Source organism: Marmota monax, unplaced genomic scaffold (assembly GCF_021218885.2).
Source record: "Marmota monax isolate L192 unplaced genomic scaffold, Marmota_monax_Labrador192_F-V1.1 WCK01_AAM20220418_F8-fsc00258, whole genome shotgun sequence".
Classification (NCBI taxonomy): Eukaryota; Metazoa; Chordata; class Mammalia; order Rodentia; family Sciuridae; genus Marmota; species Marmota monax.
In genome coordinates, this window is record NW_026692172.1 from 1,197,758 (window position 1) to 1,210,302 (window position 12,545).

Genomic DNA, 12,545 nt, shown 5'->3' on the forward strand with positions numbered 1-12,545 from the left:
AATTAGAAATATTTAAACACCAATATAAAATCAAAACATATTACATAATGTATGAATATAAGAGGAAGGAAAAGAAGAGATTTTGATATATATATATATATATATATATATATATATATATATATATATATATACATACATACATGTATATATTACACATGTTTATATATAAACATAGACATTCAAATATTTATATAAAATTAAAGTTGTAATGCTTATGACAATCATAGTCCTCATTCCTGTAACTGGTTACATGGTGGGAGTTGGTATTTATAAATGCCTTCTTCTATTACACATTCTGTGTTCCTGTTACCTTCACTAAGTATTTCAGCTGTTCATTATTTTATGTCTGGTGGAATGGCCCAAAGTTTCATTCCTGGCTACTTTTTTCATAAATCTATTGGACAATGTCTGAAGTGACTGGATGTGTTAGTAAGATTTACATTCCTGTAAGAAAATACCAAAGATAATCAACCTTTAGGTTGAAATATTTATTTTAGCTTATAGTTTCAGAGGCCTCAGTCTATGGTTACTTAATGCCGTTGCCTTTAGGCCTGTGTTGAGGAACAACCTCATGGTGGAGAACACATAGCAGAGTAAAGTTGCTCACCTCATGGTGACCAGGAATCAATGGGAGAGGGTTCCCCAGTATTCCTTCAATGGTACTTACCCAATGACTTTTAACTTCATTTTATCTCCTAAATATTCTGTCACCTTCCAATAGCACCCAGGCTAACCATCAAGCTTCTAACACATGAGCCTTTGGGTAACACTATAGATCCAGTCTGTAACATTCTACCTATTGTCCCCAAATGTTCATGTACCTCTTTTTATTCAAAGGGCATTCAGTCCATCCCCAAGAGTCCATAAATTCTTAAGAGTTCCAGCATTGCACAAAAGTCCAAGTTCAAATTATACCCTGAGACTTAAGACAAGCTTAGTTGTGAATCTCTATAAAAATAAAAAGGTATATACACACATTTTGTTCCCATTCTAAAAGGGAGACATGGGAGATAGAAAGTATCAGACTAAAGCAAAACCAAACCCATAAGAACAAATATTAAATCCTGTACCTCCATGTTTGGCATCTGGGGCACCATGTGCTTGTATTAAATCTTAGACCCATTGAAAACCTTTACTTATTCTGGGTTGCACTCAAAGCTAGCAGCTTTTCAGATCACTCATTAAATGGGCTAGAGCAACACACTCACATGAGGAATATGTTGTCTTGGAAATCCAATTAGGTCCACTAGGTATTTTATCTCTTTCTTGGTTACAGGAGGCTCCAGATTCAACAACTTATCTTTCACCTGAGGAAGCATCTCTTGACATATCCCACACTACTGGGCCTCTAGAAACTTTACTGAGATAAAATGTTGCTGAATTTTAGTTAGGCTTATTTCTCATCCTCTGAAAAGCATATGTCTTACCAATAAATCTAGAGGATGTTTTAGTTTTCCACATGAATTTTTATCCCTAAGTATAGGTGAAAGGCATATCTTCTGCACCCACATAGCATGAGTCTTAAATGATAAATCCACTATAGCATTCCAATTCTCCCAAGAATTTGAATGTTTTCCTCTAAATTAAGCCAATAAAGATTGGGCATTTCCAATTTACTCATAGTGGACCAGTTTTGATCCATATTTCAGTCAACCAACCAAGCTGGTAGAGCCCTAATTCCCTGAGCTGCAACATTAATGTAGAATCTCAGCTTAATGGGTCTCAGCTTAATGAGAGGCCAATAAATGCAGCCCTCTCCAAATTTATGTCCTTCTACCATTATTGATACACTTAATATCCATTCCCCAAATGTTGCATGAATTTTAGTTTGTATAAATTAGTAATCTCAAGTAGTTCATTTGAGGCATAGTAGACTCACCTTTTAAAATATTAATTCTTAAGTTTTAGGTGACACAATATCTTTATTTTACATTTATATGGTGCTGAGGATCGAACCCGGTGTCTCACGCATGCCAGGTGAGCACTCTACCTCTGAGTCACAACTCCAGCCCTAGACTCACCTTTTATATTTCAGTTTTAGGGACATTCTGGGACTCAAGTCTATTTATACCTAGAAACAAACAAAAGGTGGTTCAGGTAGGTCTTGAAGAGAACTTACATAATGTCTTTTTTTTTTTTTCGTTTTTCTTTCCAGTTTCCACATATGAGAGGAAACATCTGACCCTTATCTTTCTGAGTCTGATTTTTCCACTCAGCATGATGCTCTCCAATTCCATACATTTTCTTGCAAATGACAATTTTATTCTTTCCTATAGTTTAATAAAATTCCATTGTGTATATGTACTACATTTCTTTACCACTCATCTGTTTGTGAACACCTAGTCTAGTTCAATAACTTGGCTATTGTGAATTGTGGTGCCATAAATATGGGAGTGCATCTATTTCTAAAGTATGGCATCTTTAATTCTTTTTGATAAAACTGAGGACTGTCATAGTTGCATTATATGGTATCTCAATTTTTAGTTTCTTGAAGAAACTACATACTGATTTCTATAATGGCTATAATAATTTACATTCCCATCAGTAATGTATAAGGTTTTTTTTCCCTTGTATTCTTAACAGCTTTTATTGTTTTTTGTATTCTTGATGATTGCTTTTATGAGTAGAGTAAATCAGAATTTCAGTGTAGTTTTTATTTTCATTTCTCTGATGGCTAAAAATATCAAACATATTTTTTCATTAAATTCTTGGACATTTGTACTTTTGAGAAATGTCTGTTTAGTTAATTTTGTCATTTATCAAATGGGATATTTATTGTTGATTTTTTTTTCTTTTTTTGTATTAAATTTGGAGTTCTTTGTATATTCTGGATATAGTAAAAAAAAAATATTTTCTCCCATACTATAGGTTCTCTCTTCACAATGCTCTTTCCTTTGTGAATAAACTTTTTTTTAAAAAAAAAATTTCCAATCAACAAATGGGCCAAGGACCTGAATAGACACTTCTCAGAGGAGGACATGCAATCAATCAACAAGTACATGAAAAAATGCTCACCATCTCTAGCAGTCAGAGAAATGCAAATCAAAACCACCCTAAGATATCATCTCACTCCAGTTAGATTGGCAGCCATTATGAAGTCAAACAACAACAAGTGCTGGCGAGGATGTGGGGAAAAGGGTACACTTGTACATTGCTGGTGGGACTGCATATTGGTGCAGCCAATTTGGAAAGCAGTATGGAGATTTCTTGGAAAGCTGGGAATGGAGCCACCATTTGACCCAGCTATTCCCCTTCTTGGTCTATTCCCTAAAGACCTAAAAAGAGCATGCTACAGGGACACTGCTACATCGATGTTCATAGCAGCACAGTTCACAATAGCAAGACTGTGGAACCAACCTGGATGCCCTTCAATAGACGAATGGATAAAAAAAATGTGGCATTTATACACAATGGAGTATTACACAGCACTAAAAAATGACAAAATCATGGAATTTGCAGGGAAATGGATGGCATTAGAGCAGATTATGCTTAGTGAAGCTAGCTGATCCCTAAAAAACAAATGCCAAATGTCTTCTTTGATATAAGGAGAGCAACTAAGAACAGAGCAGGGAGGAAGAGCATGAGGAAAAGATTAACATTAAACAGGGAGGAGAGGTGGGAGGGAAAGGGAGAGAGAAGGGAAATTGCATGGAAATAGAAGAAGACCCTCATTGTTATACAAAATTACATATAAGAGGATGTGAGGGGAAAGGGGAAAAAAAAACAAGGGAGAGAATTGAATTACAGCAGATGGGGTAGAGAGAGATAATGGGAGGGGAGGGGAGGGGGGATAGTAGAGGATAGGAAAGGTAGCAGAATACAACAGTCACTAGTATGGCATTATGTAAAAATGTGGATGTGTAACCGATGTGATTCTGCAATCTGTATACGGGGTAAAAATGGGAGTTCATAACCCACTTGAATCAAATGTATGAAATATGATATGTCAAGAGCTTTGTAATGTTTTGAACAACCAATATTTTTTTTTTTAGTTGTAGATGGGCACAATACCTTTATTTCATTTATTTTTATGTGCTGCTGAGGATCAAACCCAGTGCCTCACATATGTGAGACAAGCACTCTACCACTGAGCCACAACCTCAGCCTCTGTGAATAAGCTTTTAAATTAAATGCTATCCTATTTATTGATTCTGACTATTATTTCTTGAACTCTAGGAATCTTATTGAGGAAGTCATTGCCTGTGTCTCTATAGGTAGTATTGCCCCTATATTTTCTTTCTTACTTTTTTTCAGATTTGGAGGATCTTTTATTTATATTTTAAAAGTAATTATTTTCCTTTTATTTGCTTCTTTGGTAAAGTAGCAAGTTAGTTTTAAAAAGCCCCTAGGAGAGTCTGAAGGAATGTCCCTGAATGTCTGCAACCCTGTTGCTAGAATTTTCCCTTGCTGAGGAGAGTGCCTTTGTGTGTCCTATGGGAAATACCATGACCCTGGGACTAATGATACATACCCCAATCCAACCTTCTCTGGCATGTTTGGTGTGGCTCTGAAAGTTCTGCAATAAATCCTGGTGACTGAAGAGGGTATGCATATACCTGTGCTCCCAGTATAGCAGGATGGATCTTGTACTGTCCTTCTCTGGTATTGCCAAGATGGCTCTGAAAAGTCTGTGATAAATCCCAGTGGTAGAAATCTGGACAGATTAAACTGTGCCAGACTGCAGCATGTATGCATGCATCAGAGTAGATCTAGATTACCAAATTCAAAGCAGCTGCTTACAGCTTGTTACAATTTGAGTTCCCAATGGGTTCATGCCACAGTTTTACTTGAGGCCTTGTTGATTTTCGGTACAGGCATTCAATAGCCAAATTTTAGAAAATGAAAAATGGCCATCGGGTCTCAAGGATATGGAAAAAAAAAAACATCATAGATAACAAAGAAAGAGAAAAAAAAGTGCAGGGATTTCTGATTTCCTGAACAGACATCCTAGACAATGAAGTTTATTTTAAGATGTTTCATCTTCCTAGGCCTCACTGAATCATCAGGGAAGTGGCTGGAAGTACAGGTAAACTCTTCATCCACACCATCTCATTAAATCCCCTTTATGCTCAAGCTGCCTACCTATCCAGTAGTAGAGTCTGAAGTTTTTAAAATTCTATGATTACTTTTTTCAGCTATCCAGAGGGAATCTCCTCTTCCCTTACACAGTAGTCATGTGTGCAAGATTGGTGCAGTTTATTTCTTCATTTTGTTTTCTATTTTTGTTTGTTTTGAGGATTAAAATAATGTGCATTTTAAATCTATTTTTATTGCTATCATGGTGTATATTTTGTTTGTTTGTTTTGAGGATTGAACCCAGGGGTGCTTTACATGTGAGCCACATCCCCAGCCCTTTTTTGTACTTTATTTAGAGACAGAGTCTCACTTAACTTAGCACCTCACTAAGTTGCTGATGCTGGCTTTGAACTCATGATCCTCCTGCCTCAACCTCCCAAGCTGCTGAGATTATAGGCATGCTGCACTACCCCTGGCTCTAATTTTCTATTAATTAAAAAAAAACAACACTGTTCCTATGTTACATCTGTTTGCTGACTCTGAGTTAGATTCAAGCAGTTTCCCCTCACCTCCCCTATCTCATCATTCAGCTGCACAACTTTTGATTTAATTCAGTCTAAGGAAGTTCCCAGTATGCAATGGATGCTACTTGTTCATTAGTATGTTTTTTCCCCTCTCTGGGGCTCTCTTTACCATTAGAAATAGAGTTAATATTTTTTATTATAATCAGATAAGAGACTGAATGTCATAAATCCCAGAAACAGTTCAGAAAGCTTATCCTTAGATTTCTTTCTCTAGAACCACTCTCTTTACCAAAATTTATATTAATTGGCATTCTCTAGAGAAACAGAACCAACAAGATATACATATAGACATATAAGCAGAAACATTATGTGAATTGGCTCATGTAGTTATGGAATCCAGAAACCCCACAATATGCTATCTGTAATTTGAAGAACCAAGAAAACCAGTGATATAATTGGATCTGAGACTGAAGGCCTGAGAACCAGTGGTGGCATAGAAGGACTGATATTATAAATCTTGGAGCACAAAGGGCCCAAAACTAGGAGTTCTGATGTCTAATGGCAAAAAGATGTATGTCCCATCTCAAGGGAAGAGAGCACAAATTTTCCTTCTTCAACTTACTTTATTCTATCCAGGACCTTAATGGATAGGATGATTCTCTCACATTAATGAGGTGAAGACATATTTTCTTTACTCATTCTACTAATTTAAATGCTAATATTTCTTCCAGAAACAGCTTCATAGACAAACCTAGAAGTAATATTTTACCAATTATCTGGAGCCCCTTAACTCAGTCAAGTTGACACACAAAATTAGTCATCACAGCAACCATTTCCTTATTTCTATTGACAGAATAGGGAGGCCTGGAGGCATTAAGGAGACACATACCTATGTATATAAAGACAAGAATGTTCACTATAATACTGGTACAGGGGACAAACTGGTTGAAATATACTTACACTTATATTAACATTATTGCTATCATAATGTGCATTTTAAATCTATTTTTATTGCTATCATGGTGTATATTTTATCTACTTTTTATCTCTATACAAGATATGAAAGATACAGAACTGCAAAATTCATGAAGCAATGGCAACCATTAAACATTAATTACAGATATATCAAGATCATTTTTATTTTTCCATGAAAACACAATGTTAAATTTGTATTAACTTCTTATTTCAAGATAATCATATATTCACAAGAAGTTGTAAAGATAGTACAGAAAGGTTCTACATACTTTTTACACAATTTACGCTGATAGTTACAGCTTATTTACTTAGCTATTACACAATTTTGGATTTGGTAATTGACACTGGAGAAATTTTCTCCTGTATATTTTTGAAATTTTTTATAGTGTTATATTTTTCATCTAAAGCTATGATGTATTTTAAGTTAACTTTTTGGAGAGGTGTGATGTTTAGGTCAAGGATGTCTAATTACTTCAGCAACATGTCTCAGAATGGAAACCTCCAATCTATCCCTTTTGTATCTCTGTTCAAAAATTGCTTGATTATATCTGTGTGGATATATTTCTGGGTTTTCTATATTTTCCTTTGATCTAAATAGCTATCATTTTGTCATTTTGATACTGTCTTGGCTATAGAGATATAATGCTTCTTGGGATAGGCACACTCACTTCTCCCATTTCATTGTGATTTTTCAAAATACATCTGCTATTACATTTCCTTTGCCTTTTTATATGAATCTTAAATTTGTTTTGTTGTATCTGCAAAACAAATCTTTCTTTTTTCATACATGTACTTTGTATAATTATGTCCATCACATTCCACCAGCCTTGCTAATCCCCTACCCTGCCCCTTTCATTCCCACCCCTCTGCCCTATCTAAAATCCGTCTAATCCTCCCATGCTCTCCCTCCCTACCCCACTATGAGTGCAAAACAAATCTTACTTGAATATGGGTAGGAATTGTATTAAGCCTATATGTACATTTTGGGAGAACTCGCACTTGTATTATTTTGTCTTCCAATACACACACACACAAAATATGTGTTTCTCTTAATTTAGGCACTTTTACATTTCATTAACATTGTTTATTTTTCAGCATAGAAATTCTGTACCTTTTTTTTAGATTTATACCTCCTATTTTCTTTCTTTTGAGTGATTGTGAATGGTATTGCATTTTTAATTTATTCTCATATATTTATTGGTAATACATAGGAACATAAATGATTTCTATTTTGAACTCTGTCCTGTGAACTACTTAAATTAATCCTAGGAGGATTTGTGTAGATTCCTTGGGGATTTTCTATGTAGATCATCATACCCTATTCAAATAAGGTATTCCTGATATGGGTAGTTTATAGTTCTTTTTCTTACATGTTCACACTGGCTACAACTTCTATTATTATGTAAAAAAGGATTATGTCAAAAAATCAGATTTTAAGTTTTTATCTTCTCAGAATTAGTGGGACAGTATTCCATCTTTTACCATTAAGTATGATGATGTTTTGAAAAATAACATTTTATCTAGTTGGGGAAACTCTTCTCTATGTCATGTTTTATGAGAAGCTATATTATGAACATGTGTTGAATTTTGTCAAATGTTCATTTTGCATCAATTGCTTTGATTATGTGAATTTTCTTCTTTAGTGTGATGCCTTATTTTTAAAATTTGTTTTTAGTGTGTTTATAATTTTTCATTGTGATAATTTTATATTGGCTACATTAAAATCATTGCCAGATAATTTTTACAACTGCTATCTCAGTATTGGTCTCTTTTAGATTTTTCTTTTTCATATTTTGATTTTCTTGGCTATTGATGAAAATAAGTATTTTATAATTGATCCTGGACTTTGAATAAAGTATTATAAGACACATAATATTATCTAAATCTTTTAAAATAGTTCTCATCGGACATCACTCCAATGCTGGAAGGGAGATTCTTACCAATAGCAGATGAGGTTCCCCCTCTGCCACACTTGATGCTTTATAATAATGATTGCCTTATTTCTGTTCCCAAGTGGCCTCCATTGACACTGTGAGAGGTGATGTCCTCACTAGTATTTGTGGACAATGACTCTCTATTGGTCCTTCTCTGATTCTACCACACACAACAGGGCAAGTATTATCTAATTATTATTAGGTCCTCCTGGAAGTCAAAGCTCCACATGTGGTCTTTACTGCCACTTCAGCTAGGAGAGAGCTTGTTACTTCTCAGTGGGAATTAAAGTCTAGAATTCTTACAGCAATGATACCACTGTAGCTGAGGAGGTTGGAGATCAAAGACAAGACACATTATTTATTACACAGCCGAGTGAGGGAGAAAACCTAGACTTCTTACTTGTTCTGTGCCGGAGGAAGTGGGGTTGGTAGAAGGTCACAGCCTTTTTTTTTTTTTTCCTGCAGCATTCTTTTGGCTAAAGTAAAGGTTTTATTTTGTACAAGTTTTCTTCCTTTTCTCTTTTTGTTGGTGGGGGTATAAAGGATTTCACCCAGGAGTGCTTAGCCACTCTGCCATATCCCCAGCCCTTATTATTATATATATTTTTTAATTTAGAGAGAGGGTCTCACTAAGTTGGTTAGGGCCTTGCTAAATTGCTGAGGCTGGCTTTGAACTTGCAATCCTTCTGCCTCAGCCTCCTGAGCCAATGGGATTACAGGCATGTGCCACCATGCTTGAGGACAGGTTTTCTGTCTATGTGTCAAGTATCTGGTCCTTTGACTTGTAAAAGGAGGATTTTCTTGTGGATTTTCTATTGATATTTTCAAATTGCTACTTCTCCAGCAAAAAATATGTGATATATGAACATAAAAGAAAACCAAGGGAATTCAGTTCTCTATTATTCCTTGAATCCTGGAGTCCTTAGCAAGTCTATGTTCTTATTTATAGTTTTTCAGAATTTTCTCCTTTTAAAAAATATATAATGTCCAAGTTTTTTATTTTACTTACTGAGATATACAGGGAAAAACACATCTACTTCATATTTCCAGAAGCCATTCATTTAATACTTTTTATTTTTGAGCATGAAGAAAAATGTTTTTTGAAATGTATATCACAATTATTATTTCCTATGTTCTCTATTTCCTACAAGTTTTATATTTTTCTTTTAAAATATTTTAATATATAGGGAGATATTTTTAATGAGTTCAACACTTCCTAGTACTATTTTTATGGTACTGGGGATCAAACCCAGGGCCTTGTGGATGCTAGGCATGTGCTATGCTACTGACCTATATCTCCAGCTCTTATGTTTATTTTCAGTTAAATTTGAATTTTTTTCTATTAACTTATAAGAACTCTTAATTAAATATACAACTCTGATTGTAAATACTTTCCTCAATGTTAGTCATTTGCTTTTAATTTTTTTCTTATTTTCTTTTATATAAAACATTTTAAATTTTCAAGTAGTCAACTCCTTCATTCTTTTTTTTTATTTAAAATTTATGTGTTTGGTGTCTTGATTTCCTTATTCAAAAATTATGTAAATAAGCATTAAATATTTCCCCATTAACTTGAAATTTTTGCCTTAGCCAATGCTAAATTAATTTTTCTTTACCACAAATAAACCTTTGGTAAATTAATGTATAATATACAGTAAATGAAATGCACCTATCTTCAATGCATAGTCCCATGAGTTAATATTTACATTTTATGCATACTTTGCTCTTTTTTGCTTCTTATTGTATTCCCCTTCCTTTAAAAAATTGTTTAGATAACAAAGGGCCTCTTGAAATCATGTACTTAGATTTTTCTTGCCCTTATACAGAGAAGCTCAAAACTTTTTGATGTTAACACCTGGTCATTAAGAAGTAACCTTCACCAGTTCATTAATTATAAGTGCCTCTGATAGTTTCCAGGCCCAACATAGACTAGCATTCTTATTAGGAATTTGGGTTTGGCCCTTAATATAGTAATGTTCCTTCCAAAACCAAGATCCTGACTAACACTCATTTTAAATATCAGAATTGTACAGATTTCAAAAACCAGGGTCTTGGAGAGGTCTACAAAAAGTGCTGACATCTGTTTGGAGATTAAATGTGTGGAAAGAGATCAAACCAAGTTAAGTCCCGTCATGAGAACCCTAAATTATCACTTCCCTTCTTGACTTCCCTCTGGAGGAAATACAGAGTAGATTTCTCTGAAAGTCAAACAGAACAAACATATATCATCTTTTTCCCTCTTGTGAATAGACTCTGCTGTAGCCCTCCTAAACTGTGGTCACAGTATTATAAACAAAAGATTAAATTGTAGGAATTTATTTCTTTTCTCTCATTTATTTTGGGTACCCATTGACCCCTTTAGATTCCTAGAGTGATTGCCAGGTACAAATGTGTGCATGGAAATGATGAACTCATTGTTAGCCAATGGAGGGGATGTTTCACTGTGGTCCACTGGAAGAATATATGCTTCTTAGGAAAGAACAAAAGAAATTCTCTCTTGGGTATCTCAAGGTCACAGAGCTACAGAACATGCACACTGATAAGGCCACAGAGAAAAAGTATTAACGTGCTAGGAAGGGTTAGTGGGGCTTAAATAAATTTTGAGATATTTGAAACCAAGAACTGAACTCTTGTCAAAATGCAAAAGAGGCTAATTTTGTTTCAACTTCCTCTTACTGTTAGTTGCTCTCCACCTTCTTCCCTAAGGGTACTCATCTCCTATTTTTGCTCACATTCAAAACTTTTCTTTTATTCATGCCAAAGTGTGAGTGTCTTGTTTATTCATTCATCAACTGTTGAAGGATAACTTAGTACAATACACTGGGCTAGGTTTTAAGGAAACAGAGCTGAAGTAAATGGTCTTTTTCCCCTCAGAGATCTCACAGACACAGGTTAAAATGTTACCGCAGGGGTTGGGGCTTTAGCTCAGTGGTAGAGCACTTGCCTAGCATCTGTGAGTCTCTGGGTTCAATTCTCAGCACCACATATAAATAAATCAAATAAAGGCCCATGAAGAACTAATATACATAATGTTATCCCAGGCAAAGTGGTTGGCATTTTCATTAAAATCAGTTTTCAGTGGAGGGGTTTGATTGTCTAATTTTGATCTTTTAAACACTACAGGAAAGTAGTTGGGAGTACTCTAAAATCACTTCCTCAAATTCAGCTTCTTCTAAAAGTAGGTCCTTGTGGTCTCAATGGATTCTCCAGATGAAAGAAGTCACAGAAATCTAGAGAGGTACACTGGTAAAACATTAAATTGAAAACTCCTTGAAGTCAGGGACAATGGTTTGCTCATCTCTGAATACCCAGCTCCTAACAGAGTACTTAGGCATAGGAAACATTGACTCTAGAAATAAGTAAATAGAAGATGGAATAACTCTACAAATTAGACCATACTCCAGCTGTCTCCCAAACAAATGTGCTTAAGTATACTCATAGGGCACCTGGAGACTGCCCTCTGAGGAAGTCTCCTTTCTCTTTTGTTGTTTTCCAGGCTTTAAATTTCACATTACACTCCTCCCCACCTGCAATGAGATAGTCTTTCACCAAGAAGCTAAAAAAGATTGTGCAGCTGCTGTTTAACCAAAAATGGCTGAACATGCCAAAGTGAGTTTTATTTTTTTGCTGTGTGAGTGTGTGTAGCTGATGAACATTAATAAATTAGTCAACATACAAGTATTACTTTATGTAGTTTATGAAGGTTTTTGGTATGCACAAATATTGTTTTATCTTGATTACTACATAAGAAATGAAAAAAATAAGTAAAAGTGTAGTGTCCTTCCTCAGAGAGAGAATAAAACTTAAAAAAGAACAGAGGTCTTGGGTGAGCATGGTTGGAAATCCTCTTTAAAATATTTCTCTGTGTGTTGTTTTGCACAAGTTTTTGAGGAAGTTTTTAAGCCTCAGGTTTCTCATCTGTAAAATGAGGGTAATAATAGAGCTCATCTAAGTTTGAATTTCCTCTAAACCCCTGTCATGGATTTCTCTGCATAGTGATTCTGTTGTTGTTTAATGGTGATATGATCTTTTCATTTATCTACCACCCAAAAGTCTTTAGTATATGACAGGTATTTTATAAGAGTTTGTGGAA